Source organism: Phalacrocorax carbo, chromosome 1 (assembly GCF_963921805.1).
Source record: "Phalacrocorax carbo chromosome 1, bPhaCar2.1, whole genome shotgun sequence".
NCBI lineage: Eukaryota > Metazoa > Chordata > Aves > Suliformes > Phalacrocoracidae > Phalacrocorax > Phalacrocorax carbo.
Genome location: NC_087513.1, coordinates 103,435,609 through 103,450,238, shown reverse-complemented (window position 1 = coordinate 103,450,238; position 14,630 = coordinate 103,435,609). Strand labels below are relative to the sequence as shown.

Here is a 14,630-nt window from a genome sequence, read left to right as displayed (position 1 = left end):
GATAATAGAGATGTCACACGTTTTCTTTGGTGATCTAACTATGTGATGCAAGTTTTCCTTCATGAGGCACAGAGACCGACAAAAATAGCAAAATTAAGTATTTTTCCAGCATATTGATATATTGACTACAAAGAATTCTTTCTTCTTGTGATCAGGCATTCTTGTATCCCAGAAGTTTTAATGCATGTGAATTTAGTTTCATTCATACCACCTGTATTCTCCACCAATAGTTGTTATTAATTAAAAAAAAGTTACAGTAATGCCTTTCCATGATATACTGGTTTTGTCATAAAAATTGTAAATTGTATAAGACAGTGTTGAAAAGACAGGAATGGAGAAATTGGTTTTGTAATGAACTGATAGAATTTCTGTGATAAATCTGAATTTTGAGATACATGACTGCCTCTTCTCCAGCATGATCTGCATGACTTTCATATTTTCTAAATGGGACTGAGATCTGAACAGGGATGTGAAAGAATTTCATAGCCAATTAAATATATGTTTTTGGTTTTATTCTCATAATTTAGAAGTTTCTTGTTGTAAGAGAGTCAAAGAGGATGATTCCCAATCTTTAACATACTTTGACTCAAGAACTTACAGAGACAGAGCCATGCCTCATTTCAAAACATATAAAGACTTTCAGAGATGCTGTTTGCTTAATTAACAAAATAAATATTTATCTCAGAAGGAAATAAATAATCTGAAATATTTATTTCAGAAGGAAACCTGGTAGATTCTCCATTATAAGTCCTGCAGATGAGATAACGTATCCTGTTATTTTAGATAATTTGGGATTTTTTTTTTAAGTTTGTGATTCAAAAATAAACACAGTTTGAGACAATGTTTTTGCTGATCTATTTTCTTCTCTTTTTAAAATTAGTTCAATGACTTGGAAGTAAACATAGTATATTACTTTGGTGCAGAAATTGTAGCTTCAGGAAACTTCTCAGAGAAGTCTGTGGCTAGAGGTGGAGGTTTTTTCCAAAAACAGACCTGGGGGATTAAGGTGATAAGCTGAAACACAAAAGATTAAAATTACCCTAAAATTAAAGTAAACATCCACTGTAGGAAATTTATTTTTTCTAGTGTACTGAGAAAGAAATAAAGATACTTAATGCTTCTGGATGAATGTGATTGCACTTTATCACCTGCTGTTCACAACGACAGAGTTCAACAGATAATTAACATGTAGCAGGAATGTAAAATGAGCTTTTGGAACTGTATTTGAGAGGGTAGGAGACTAGTTAACACAGAAGTGACAAATGAGTGGATTGCAGTTAGTTTGAAAATCTGAATGCAAATGAATTTAAATCTCTTCAAATTTTCTCAAATAAATACTTGAGTATGGGATTCACCCACTTAATAATAGTAACAATACCTATAGTAGTAGTATCATAAGAAGAATAAGGTATATTAAACTGTTTTTTGTCAGGACATATCCCTCTCTCTTCCAAGCAGCTTTATTTCGATAGGGTGGTGTCTGTATAGATGCACTGAGTAAAGTAAGCTCTGTCTCCATAGAGTTGTCAGCTACACGCTTTATCTTACCAAAGAGCTTCTGTTTCACTTTTCAAACTTGTCATCATATCAAGCACTCTCTCAATATTTAGATGTGTCTTCACTTCATACATCACCAAAATTTTTGACCTAAGTAGAGTATGGGTCTCTAGTACTATATGGAGGTGACAAAAAAACCCACAAAAAAATAACATTGACAAAGAATGCATTTTTATGTTACTCTCTTTGTCAGTTGGAATACAGATCTGCCAAGGTGAAATATAAATTATTTTCTAAACTTACAGTGTACAAAGAACTTCCTGCAGATAATCTCACAAATAAAGGTGATTCATGTGTATTTTTGTTACACCCTTAGGAAAAAACATTGCGCAGGCATCCTTCTCAAAGGAAAAGTGCAGCACTGCTTAATGAGACTTTTGAACACAGGCACAACATTAAAATAAAGTAGAAAGACTTTAAGCGTTCCCTGTTTTACTTCAGAGGCGGAACAATGTTACACTTTAAGCCATCATCAGATGCACATATTCTCCTGACAGCTGGAGATATCAGACTGTGTAGAGTTGGTGAGGTGCATTTGGGAATGATTTGTCTGAAGGGTAGCACTGAAATTCATCACAGGCAAGGGAGGGTTATGGCTGGAGAAGGAAGGGAAGCGGGGACAACACCAGCAGCCTGGCGAGCAGGCAGGCGGGGGAGATGGTGGGGTTGCTCAACAGCATGCAGCAACAGCGACTGCAAGACAAGAGGAGAACTAAGGATGCACTGGGGCTAGCGGAGAATCGTAGCTCAGGAAGTTAGAGGAGGAAGAAACAAATACCAGTGACGGTAAATTCTGTACCCCATCAAAAGCTGGTGCAAAAAGAGCAGGTGAAAATTGGTTGCTGTCACTGGAAGTTCTAAAATATTCAAATGACACAATTTCCTTCGATATTTTTACTAAAAAATGAAATGTTTTAATGTTCCAGAATCAAATTACAGTGCTTGTTTGTAGAACTGAATTATGTCATATAATAGTGTTTTGGTTCTGTGTTTGTGTACGTTTTCGAACAAGAGTTAAGTGCGTAGAAAAGCTCTGTAGTCTTGGCCAGCAGAGCAGATAAAACCCTCCTTATCTATTGTTTAGCTGATTCTCTTGAAACCTAACTTATTGTCTCCTTCAGAGTCTACTGAGGTTTACAGTAACTGTTAAATTGGTAAATTTTCTCCCTTTTGAGGAGACTTAAGGGAGAATGTTTCCAATTCAGTGTCCTCAGTCACACCCAGACACACTTATCTGAAAAATTGTCATCCTCTGGCCTATTCCAGTGATTTTGTCTGCAATGGCAAATTACCTGTCATCATAGATGCCTGTCTTCTTAAACTGTCGTATGAATAATTTTATTAGTGGCGTTACAAAAGGATAGGTTATAATGTGTAACTTAACTTAAAAGATAGTTTGGTAACAGATTAAGGTTTGTCACTGACATTATGGCACAGTGGCTTTTGTTGCTGTATTTCCATGTAATGTAGCCACGCTACATTATGCACTTACTCACTTTGCAAATGGTGTAAGACAAAGCATAGCTGCTTCTGCTTCTACAAAACTTGAATATTTGCACCGAATGCAAATTGTCAGTAGACTAAGCAAAAATAATTAATTCACTGTAATTAACTGGCTACTAGCCAATGATGAAAGTAAGAGATCAGATAGCTTACAATGTTTCAGTTTTATTTTATTTGAGTTAATAACTTTAATGAACAAGCATTTTATAGATCAGTTTAGGACTCAAAATCCTTTCCTTACTTTTGGTGCCTGACCATCTAACAAGGGATTCATAAGGTTGCTTCCTTTCTGCAAGAAAGTAGCAGCTCCGCTGGCACTTGATTCAATCCAGTTCCAAAATGTGGAACTTTTCAAATCTTGTGTGTAACAGTTTTGATGTAATTATATTCCTTTACTCCGTGAACATGTACTCCCTTGAGAGCTAACTTTATGCAGGACTCTAATTGGCAATATTGGAGCTGGATTAGTTAAATGGTCAAGTGAATCATCACGTACTCTTGATATTCTCTGTTGACTGGCACCAAAAACTGGCACTGGCAAGCAAGGTCCTAGTGATAAAGCATGAAATAAGAACGTCTGGAAATGCAATTATCCATTCGTGACCCTGAACTGGCTGTTCTTGTCTCTGAAGCAGGAGATCATTGCATATGCATTATCATTTGTATTGTGGCGTTTTCTGGAAGCTGCAGTCATGAAATTGCAAAAGTGCTTCAATGATCAAAGCTTTCATAGCAGCAAAAATTAGATTTGTTTACTGTGAGACAGAATAGAGACCTGTCCCTACCAGCTAGGAAACTGGGATATTTCTGAGCTTCATCTAACAGTGGGTGGCATGAGGGTATGCCTTGCAAGTAACTTTCACCTCCTGTACCAGCTACCTGTGTCCTTTTGCTTAAGTAGATGCTTCAGCAGCAGTGGTTTCTAATCTGCCTGCTATTCCTTGTATCACATTCTACAGCTACAGCAAGAATAAGCGGTATTGAATTGTTCCTTTGTTCTTCCTCTTGTCATACCCTCTATATCAAATGTCTGGGGTAATGCCTGCCTTCCTTCCTTCGCTGCTGAAGAATCTCTCCTGTGGGAGATCTTGTTTTGATTATACAGTACCTTCTTAAAGCCAGCAGCATGCAAACTAAACCCCCTCCTACTTTTGTTTAAAACCTGAAAGTTGTTAACAAGGTATTGCTCAGCAAGTTGTCTCATCCATACATGTTACTGGAGGACAAAATATTCTCTGGAGTCTCCTTCCCATCAGTTTGTATTTCTAGAAAATTTCCTAAAAGGAAAATGAGATTTCAGTAGCAGGGAAAAAAAAAAAAAAAAACCCACCCAAAACACCACCTCTTCAATGCAGCAATGTCTAGAAGTGTTTGTTTTAATTATGTGTTGTCATGGAAAAATGAATAGTCCTAATGTAATTCAGGCATCCAAAATACAAAATCAGCCCCACATTGAATTTCAATTATGCCAATTCTATTTTCAATACCTCTGTCAGAACCCTGTAATAGAGTTTTAGGAAATCCCAGCTTAAGCAGGCTGTGGAAAGCACAGGCATGATTATGACAAGTTTTTTTTGGTGGCCCTCTCTGACAAACCTTTTGCTAAGTGCCTGTAAAGAAGTCCCATCCTAGCCTAAGTGGTCATGGAGATCTAATACTGAGACCATAAACCACAGGCTACACTTATCAGTTCCAGTATCAAGACGTTGGTTTCCCAACAAGATTTTCATCTTCCAAAATTCTGCCTGTTTTGTCTAAATTAAAATCAATTAAATTCCTTAAATGCCCAAATAATCAGAATACAAGAAGACTCTGGAAGTCTGAGCTTTTGCTTTAGCTTCAGATCAATAAAGGAGTGACCTTGAAAGGAAATAAATCTGCCTAATCTGTCTTCCTCGGTATTCCAGAAATATGTGAAGGAATAAAATGGCTGTCAGTTACAAGATTCTGCCAACGGTATTAAATGCACATAGAAAACCAGAAAGAAAATTTTACTGTTTTGCTTTACCCTGCCTCCTTCTCTTTTTGAGGGAATGAAGGGACTGGTTTTGACCTTGCTCCATGCTGCAGGATAGTTCAGAGTTGACCCTTATTGATCATTTAAATTCCATAACTCTGATAGTCTCACACAATGCCGTTATAAAAGGATTTTATTTTTAAATTGCTAATAGAAACAGTAGTATTTACAAGATTTAAATATTAAAGTTTTTTGTCTGATGTAAATTTGAAATGATTAATGTTACTTTCTCATATAATACTGTGCAATGGCATGAATACAGAATAAGTTATGATGTGAATTTAAAGTGTGACACTTATGCTACATTAACAAAGTAGATTAACCCAAACTAGACAAGGTACTTCTGAGTCACAGAAAGAGCTCTGAGTCATGAGCTCTGCCAATTCCTGCTGGGCAGCTGAAGCGGATCCAGCTGGTATCCATCCTCCCTTATCCTCTGCTGAAAGCTTCTGCTCCAGGATTGGGGACGATGAAATGATGGCATTTCTACTGCAGAACCACGATAGTATTAACAAAAAACAAGGGGTATTTCAGTTTATTTTAATATGTGAGATGACAAGCGGTGCTACCTGGCAGGTCTGATTCACAATCCCTGCAGGATTTAGCTGCAGCAATTGAAGAAATTAAGTCCTGCGTTTGTTGGTTTATTTTAACTGCCAAATTGGGCGGGCAGTAACCTCTTCAGCTGCTGCAACTTAATCAGACAAGCATCATGAATCAGAAGTATAGAGCTGGTCACCTGGCAGTTAGAAAAGGGGTTTTAATTTACCTCTGGTTTATTCTGCCCTGACTTCCCCTTTTACACAGGTCTCCCAACAGTCATGACACCGTAGGGTTGAGTTGCCCCAGCTCCACAGCACGGAGCTGCTGGCTCAGGAGGCAGTAGTTTCCTCATGAATCAAAACTTGTTAGCCTGTTGCCTATGCCACATCCCAATCCCACAGGAGATGGGGACACATCTCGTACCAACCTCCGTGGATGGGGAACAGACACATAGCGGGGAGGGGACAGTGTCTCTATCCCATAGTTTTGAATGTTCTGGGTTCTCATGGAGGGACTGTGGATTTGTATGAGATTTCTTTGAGATGACTATGTTATTAACTGACTAAAGAGCTAGTTTACACTCACAGGGTTGATTGAAACATGCTTCAGAGAAGCACTTCGACAGAGAATCCCTAAAGAATGTCCTTCTGGCTATCGTAGGACCATTTATGCCTACAAAGTTCTCTCTTTTGTTCTGTACATGCATACTAAAGTGTCTTTGTCTCAACAATATTTATATTGGGAGAAAGCTCTCTTTTCTTACCAGAGGCTTAGGAATTAAGAAAGTTTTGTTTCGTTTTGGTTTTTGTTTTAAATTATTTTGTTTGCATTGTATAAAGACAATATGATGACTTAGATGGGGTAACTGTCACATCATATGGTTCTGAGGTTGAATTTCTTTTCTATATCGTATTATCTCTATTTTTTTTTAAACATATGAGTAGCTGGATTCTTGACATGGCATTAAGGAAATGTCAAAGTAGACATCTATTCTTAGTCTATAAGTCATTATTTAACAACTTCAAAGGTTTGACAACTACAAAGAAATGAAGCACAAACACCTAGGTATTGATTTTCTCTTTTGCTTTGTATCTACTCCATTAAATTCTATTGGCATTGACAACTCCTGAACTCTTCTTCAAAATTCTGTGAGCTTTCAGTCTTTAAGGACAGCTTTATTTCATTTTCCCCACCTTTTTCCTTCTGAAATCTCTCTGTCATTACACTAGTACCGCACTCTTAAGAAGAACTGTTTAAAATTCAGTCTATTGAAGTTTATCCTTGCCTTATGTCCGTGCTGAAAAATTATGGTATGGTAACGTCATTGATGAAATTATGGGCGCTTGCTGTCAATGGATTTCCAATATTAGATTTAGTTACCCAATGTGAGGACTAATATTCTATCACAAATGGCTGGTATCATATAAAATTGATGATATAAAGAATAGATCTTGAAAAATATATTTTCAGGTGTAGCCCCAAATGCATATAATCATAGTAGCTAAAAAAAAAAAAAATGGTGTTACACTTTTACTTAACTAAAAATTGTTAGAGTGGTTTGTAGATTACTAGCTGGGAATATATTTAATTTTAAATTAAAGAATGAATAAATACCAGTAAGCACTTCCAGAAATATCAATTCCATCTCTGTGGAAGACAAGATGACCATCTGAAACCAGAGAACACTTCTATATTGCTGTAGCCAGTGCTGGAAGGGTGACTATGCAGTGCAAAAGTCAGTGCTTTTTTAATGCAATTCACCTGCAAAAATATCTAGGGCCAGCTTGATACTAATGCAGTGTTCTAATGGATATGCATGTGTACATGCTGTGTGGTGTCTTCCATGATTACAAATTAATGTACAATGCTGGTTTTGCTTAATCTGTGTAATCTGGGAGAAATTTCACCTTCCATGACTCCACTGGCAGTCTGTGACCTAGCCCTCGTTTTGCCCTAGTCTTCATGGGAAGGGCACTAGATAAGTAGACTAGGAAAAAGAAATGGTATGTGCCAGTCAAGCCATGTGGGTGGATAATATAACTGCCTGATCCTACCAGCTAAGGATACTCCATGGAAAATGAACACTTAGCTGATGAAGAGTCAGTAGACCTGGCAAAGAGTTCTGGCCTGAACCTTGGGGTAGCCCAGTATTTATGGGGTGGTTTAGTTTGAGTACTTTGTTTAAGCTAGTTTCTGCTGTTGGGTAACCCTCCAAGGAAGGTCTGCACTGCAACATAAAAAAGACAAGGGCCCTGGGCCCGCTGACACAAACAGGGCTACATTTATAATGGTTCAAACTAGTTCTCTCTAGGGCATGCTGGCCATGCCCGCATTACAAGTCACTGCTTTGAGTCTCTTCCACCATTTATGGTGTCTGAGTGCATAGCTGTAACTGGTTTTGGGTTTGGTGTTTGGTTTTTTTTTAAGTTCAAACTGCATGAAATATTGGGGCTCTTTTGCGCTAATCAACTTGCTGTTTTGTAATATGAATGTGAAAGGATGTGTTGCTCTGTGCTGTGGCCGGGGTATGTCTGAGGAAGCAAAATATGCCAAGATAGTGTTGAGAGACTGCCTTGGGTGATGGGAGGCAGTTGCGTGTAATGTGATCTATGCTGTCTCTTGAAACCAAGACCTGAGAGTAAATTATCTCCAAAAATGGACAGAGGTTTCACTTTCAGAAGAGCTGGTTTGTTCAATCCAAAAGTGAGTCTAGGATCAAACTAACAAGCAGTGTGGTGATTCAGTGCTCAATGTCGCTTTTGGACATCTTTCATGTCCAGTATACATGTATCTTCAGGGACGTTTATAAGCAACTTTAATATAGAAGAACCCAAATATTGCTGAAAACTGATGATAAAACAAGTTAAAACTAGCTTGGAAGTCTGGAAACTGTGGTTGTCTTTTCTTTCTTCTTATTTTAGTGGAAACTAGAGATGGTTTGTCACTAAACATGTATCTTATATAATACACATGTTATTTCACAAACTTTGACCTTTATAAACAAGCAACGACAGAGCTTTATCACTGAGTTATTCTCAGAATGTCCACTTTTGGAACAGGGAATATGGTGCAGAGCAAGTAATAAAACCAGAGATTTCTCATTCTGAGGGAGAGAGATGTGAGATGCATGTTAAGATGAGCAAAAGTAATATTTGTTCTTGGGTGATGAGAAGAAAAAAATAGCAGAAAGTGGTATTTGCAGATGGTATTTTGAGTGCAAGCTCAAGAACTGTCTCTGATTTTAATTTCTCCAGTTTAATTTCTCCAGCCCTGGAGATAGTGTAAATCATCTTTTCCTAGTTTTGTGAATCTAGACCATCACTGCCTTTGCTTTCATTTTTCACATTTAATTTCATATCAGCTGGAACATATTAGGAAGGGCTAAGCCTTTACTTTGGAAAGGCAGGTTAGGATGAGAAAAAAAAAATTGAACTTTTAAAACTTGGTTTGATCTGGTCAAAAATTGTAATTGAAGTTTTTGGTTCGGTTGCAGATGAAACAGTATTAAGCAGAGACATTCTTAAAGCTGCAGTTTCAAACCAACTACAAATTTTCTTTTGGTTTAAGACTTAACTGTCCCCCATGAATTTTATCTGTCTGGCCTTCAATGTGGCAGAATTTGAGCCACTAAGGAAACACTGTAGAATGGTGTAGTAAACTATATTATGAATGACTGAATAATTTGTGAGTTGTTTCTTTTTTGTCATAGTAATATGTAAGTAAATTAGGAAACAATTGAATTTCAGCCAAGCGCTGTGTTTCAACAGAATATCCAGCTGTAACCAATGTACACATTATCATTGCTGTTTTAGGCAAAGTTTTAGTTACAGTGGATAAAAAAAGGCAATGCTTATTTTTTTTTTAATCACACCTTACCTGTGATCCAGCCAAAGTGAAATAAAAGGAATAAAAAGAAGACTATAATGTCTCTTTTTATAAGATCTTGCATAATGATAACTCCACAAAAGAAAGAAGGGCATTCTGATTTTCCCATTTGTAAGGAAATGCACATAATTTTCCAGTTCATTGACCTTTTTCAGAATAATCCATAAGGGCTCACTAGATGTCATGGTAGATTTCATGACAGTAAACTTGTATTGGATATTGAAGTGTTGAAAGATCTTCTAGTACTTTAAGACATAGACAGTTCTGTGTGTATTTTATCAATTTGGGGAAGACAAATAATTTTAAATATAACAGAAGTGATTACCTTCTCTTTTAGATTCTTTTTTTTTTGTTAATTTCTTAAAGCAGATATGAAATCCTAAGAGTAGCTAGCTAACAGAATGAAGTTTCTGGTATTTGCAGCTATATGTAGAGTTATATATTTTAATGGTATCTAATTTTAAAGGGCAATCGGAGAGGCATAAATGTATCACTCAATCAAGAAACAAATTTAAGGATCCAGAAGTTTCTTAGAGATATCATTTTGTGGTTTAGTTTATTATTTTAATTATTTTTCAATTTAAACGTTTATAAGGTAACAAAATACAGTTTGGGTTTTGTTGTGAAATACTAAGCAGTTACACCTTTATGTCCACTTATCATGGCCTTTAAGAAGGTACCATTGGTTCTGCGTTCCAAAGAGGAATTATAAGCTGATAAGTAGAAAATTTTTCAGCTGTCAAATTGAAACTTGCGCCTAAAATCACTTATAATGCAATCATGGAACCATTTAGGTTGGAAAACACCTTTAAGATCATCGAGTCCAACTGTAAAGCTAGCGCTGCCAAGTCTACCACTAAACCATGTCCATAAAACATGACTTGAGAAACATCAGTATGGATATACAAAGGCAGATCATCATGAAAGAAGTTGTAAAGCTGAAAATACCAAATATTTGAGGAGCTTCCTTAACCCAAATTATATTTTGTGTTTGCTGGTAGTTAATTTGAAAGTAACCTGTAGGAATCAAATGCTATCTCATCCCAAGATGGGAGATACTGTCAAATTGGTTGTCAGATTGTGGGCTGGTTGTTTCAGGAAACAGGGAGAAAGAACATAACACTAACATTTTAGGGGGATGAGTTTAGCTTAGCTCCCAGTAGCTTGGCTAGAAGGATAGGCATTTTTGTGTTCATCTGGCTTGAGGTACTGCTTTCTGCTTAGACCTTTAGCTCCTTCCTGCATCTTCGTGCTGGGGAGACGCAGAATTTATTTGCAAGTAATGAGTGACATGCAATTGGCTTTTGAAGCAATTTTGTTCTGGCATTTGCTTTTTAGGGGTATGGGGACAGATACCAATATATATCTCAGCATCTAGAAAGTAGTTTGCTGGTTCACAATAGCTATCTATAGTCTATCACAATAGATAGACTGCCTCATCAACAGGAACTGTTGCTGCTGTTTCTCTAATGACTCACTTCAACTCATTTTAGAGCCAAAATCCAAACTTTCAACAGGACCTATTCAATTCCTGTCAAACGTGTAGCTTTGGACTTGTTCCCAATCAAATAAATGCTTTCTTCACATTAAACAATTTCATTCTAATTGTATATCAGTATCTTCTGCCTATGGAGTCTGAAAGAGTAACATTAAATGTTACTGTGCTTTATTGTGGTATTACAGAGATTCATTAAAAGGACTCTACTGCCTAGAAGAATCACAGAGCAGTAGTCTTTATTAAGCTGCTCAAAATACCGACTCCTATTTTAATGTTCAAAGGCCTCCTTCAGTTTTCTAATAGAGAAGGCAACCCAGTATCATTACAAGAGTCAATAAATCTAGGCTGGGAAGCTAAAGGGGCATCCAGTTTCAGAGTCAAGGGGCTTTGGCAGTGAATGCCCTAATAGGAGGTTCCACTTTACTAAATTGACAGAGCTCTAGCACAAATTTCTCTGCAGCACAATCACACAACAGAGAAAATGCCTCTCTAGTACCCTTTTCCAGTCATTTAAAGGTCAAAACTAACTCCTTTGATTCCATTTGAAAGCCCACAGGTGTGGTAAGTAGCTTAGGTTACAAAGTTAATGAGTGATAAAGTTGATTCTCCATGGCAGAAGGAATACTGAGATTTCTCAAACAAGATTTAGTTTGTTATCTCTATTGCTAGCCCTGCTATTTTAACCTCTAGTAATTATGTGACAGCCGTCCAGATTTAGTAGAAGATGTGTGGAAGTAAAGCAACTTCATGCACTTAAGACTTGGCTGTTTAAATGAAGCGGGGGGATGGATTATGGAAAGAGATACCACTTTCTTTTTAGCTGTAAATAGGTGTCATATAAAGTTGTGCAATGTAGAAAGTTTTCCTCTCCTCCATCTGTGCTTCTCTATTCCTTCTCATGGATGGATTGCCACAGGGCCACTCAGCATGGTTTTGTTTTAAAGGTTTATTTAAAAACAAAAACCAAACCACTAACCCCTGTGGTTTAGAGTCTGGGAAGAAAGCGGAAAGCATGATGGAGCAGAGGAAATTCTTTCATGAGAATGAAGTGATTCCTTGCTCCCGACTGCCCCAGCAAGGATGCTGGGAGGCCTGGGAAGCCCACCTCTGCCAGCTGCAGTATGAGGCTTGAAGCTTGGGTGCTGGCAACTTCCACTCTTGCTGTCAGCTGAGCTGGGGGACTTTTAGGAGACTGGGAAATGACATTCCTCACAGTCTGGATAGCCATAACATCAAAGGACCAGAGAGGAAGACTGTTAGGGATGGCCCACCACTGTATTTCGTTTTTCACAACTGAAGTAGCTTGGCTCAACTGTGACAGCCCTGCATGGTCTGGTAGGAAAACTGTCTGGTGGAAAACTCATGACCAGTTCTGGCTTGAACATAAATAGGTTGGGAGAGTTCCCCACTTGCAAGTAGAAGTGGTAAATCTACAAGGTCTTTTATGTCTCCCTGGTTACAGTAGTGCCATAGAGCCAAGAAAGGTAAGGCCTCATTAAAATGCTCTCACCTGCTGCTAGGCAGGAAGGGTACAGCAAAATTTCACCAAATAAGCATGGCTACCAGTTCACTTTTTCATCTGGGATTATGTCTTAAGAGATGTGCTAAAAGCAGCCTAAGATAAAAGCAGAAAGAGGCAGAAGTTGCCTAGTGAATTGATGAAAACAGAGGAGGGGAAAAGGACTGATTGTACCAAAAAAAGCCAGGAAGAGGAAGGATTCAGTGAGCATAAAGGAAAGGCTGTCTGTGGTCAAGCAGGGGATCTGAGTCATGCCCTCTGGTGTGTTTGTGTTCTCCTAAAAAAATACTTATTTGCCCTTTAAAAGTGGTTAGCTTTCTATTTTCCAGAGTACTGCTGCCACTAAATTGGGATCCCGCACACTGAATACAGAAATTCATCCTCCTAGTAATTTTCCATTTCATTAATCCTTTTTTTATTGATTCACAGACTTTTTGTTTTCCCAAGCTGATATTATAAACTGAATTTATTTGTATTTGAACATGGCTGATTCTTCTTCCTCTTGCTCCCTTTTGTTGTTGTTGGTTGGACATTTGAGATTATGAAATGGCAATAATAGTCTCATTTATTCCTAGTTAGCGTCTTTGGTTTTTTCTTGCAACGCAGTTTCGTTGAGGGCACTTGCTTAGAAATGTGACCATTTCGGATGATCAGTAACCAGAAGTGGTAACTGACCAAATTAACATGTGGAGTATGAAAAGATTATAAATACGCTGAAGTATTCTTATCTTGGGAAATCTTTAAACATCATAAAATAACACACAAAGCAACAGCTAAAACCATCATAGTAAATTTAAATCTACCATTAACGAGAAAGTATGCCCCAGAGCTGTCTGTATGGAAAATCAAGACTCTCACCAGAGTAATACTAACCAGTTATATTACACTTCACATATTTCAAGCATTCAGATATGGCAACCGAGTTATTTTCACCACAATGTATCTGAGTGTATAGATGCTGTTACCCTTATTTGAGAAGCATGAGAGCTGAGAGGGAATCGACATTTTTACAGCTGCCACTTACCAGGTGTGAAGGCTTGAGATCAATAATGCTAGTCTTTAATACATGTATATGAGAACATGTGATTCCTGCTTTTCATTGTTATTTTTTCAATTTCTGTATTCTGAGAATCCGTCTTTGTTTCTGAAACAGAAGTTTGAGGAATACCACAGAAGAATGTATTTTCTTCTATTTAATATATTTCATTCAAATAGCCATAGGCTACTGGGGATATTCTGATGATGGGAATATTAGAAGTGCCTTAAAGTGATGGCTGGGAATCACCCATGAAATGGTGACCTAGCATTCTTATAAATTAGATTTCTCTTGGAGATTTCAGTGTGAGAGGAAGGGTGTGGAAGGTAAGGAGGAATTTCAGTTGAAGACAACAAAATTAATAACTATTGGTCAAGACCATGGAATAAAACAGTTCTTAATATACTGCTCTATAGTGTGTGTGTGTGTGTGTATGTATGCATAACATGTGTGTGTGTATGCAGTATTTTATTATTGTGTATAGGAGCGGATTAAATGCTACCAATTAGGGAAGCAAAAGCATAGTTTTAAAAGCAATGTTAACAGTAATATGGAAGAGGGATCGGTCAGCCTGTATACAGATTTGTGTTTCTAGATTGAGCCAGAATATTATTTCTGTTCCATTCCTGAACTAAGGCAATGGGAAGGTTTCAGTTTTTAATATTTTCTCTCCCCCCTCCTGTATCTGTGAGTGTTTGCACTGTATGGTACAGCATCTCTATGTAGGAAAACACTGTGTAGTCTGTGTGGTCATGACACATTTGTTTACAGATGAATCATTGTTGCCTTTTCTAGAAGAATATCTTCAGATCTCTTATGTAGCTGTGCTGGCCATTCCACATTGCCTTTTCTAAAAAATTCTGACTTCTGAGGTAAGAATAGAGATTTGTGGATGCTGACCTCCCATTTTCAGTTTCAAGGACTGGGATGCTATCTAAAGCCATGGCAATTAATTGAGGCAGATGAGATTAGATAAGAATATATACTTGGAAGGGAACATAGGTTTGCTCTCTATATATTACTGTATAGTGAAGTGTGGGAATTAAAATCAACTATTGAATTACTGAACAAG

General features: G+C 37.4%; 1 protein-coding gene across 3 annotated transcripts in view; it reads left to right on the top strand.

Annotated features, from left to right (window-relative positions):
• The window catches only part of CADM2 (cell adhesion molecule 2), a 681,251-nt gene that overhangs the window by 261,222 nt on the left and 405,399 nt on the right, over positions 1-14,630 (top strand). The gene's annotated exons all lie outside the window — the stretch shown is intronic.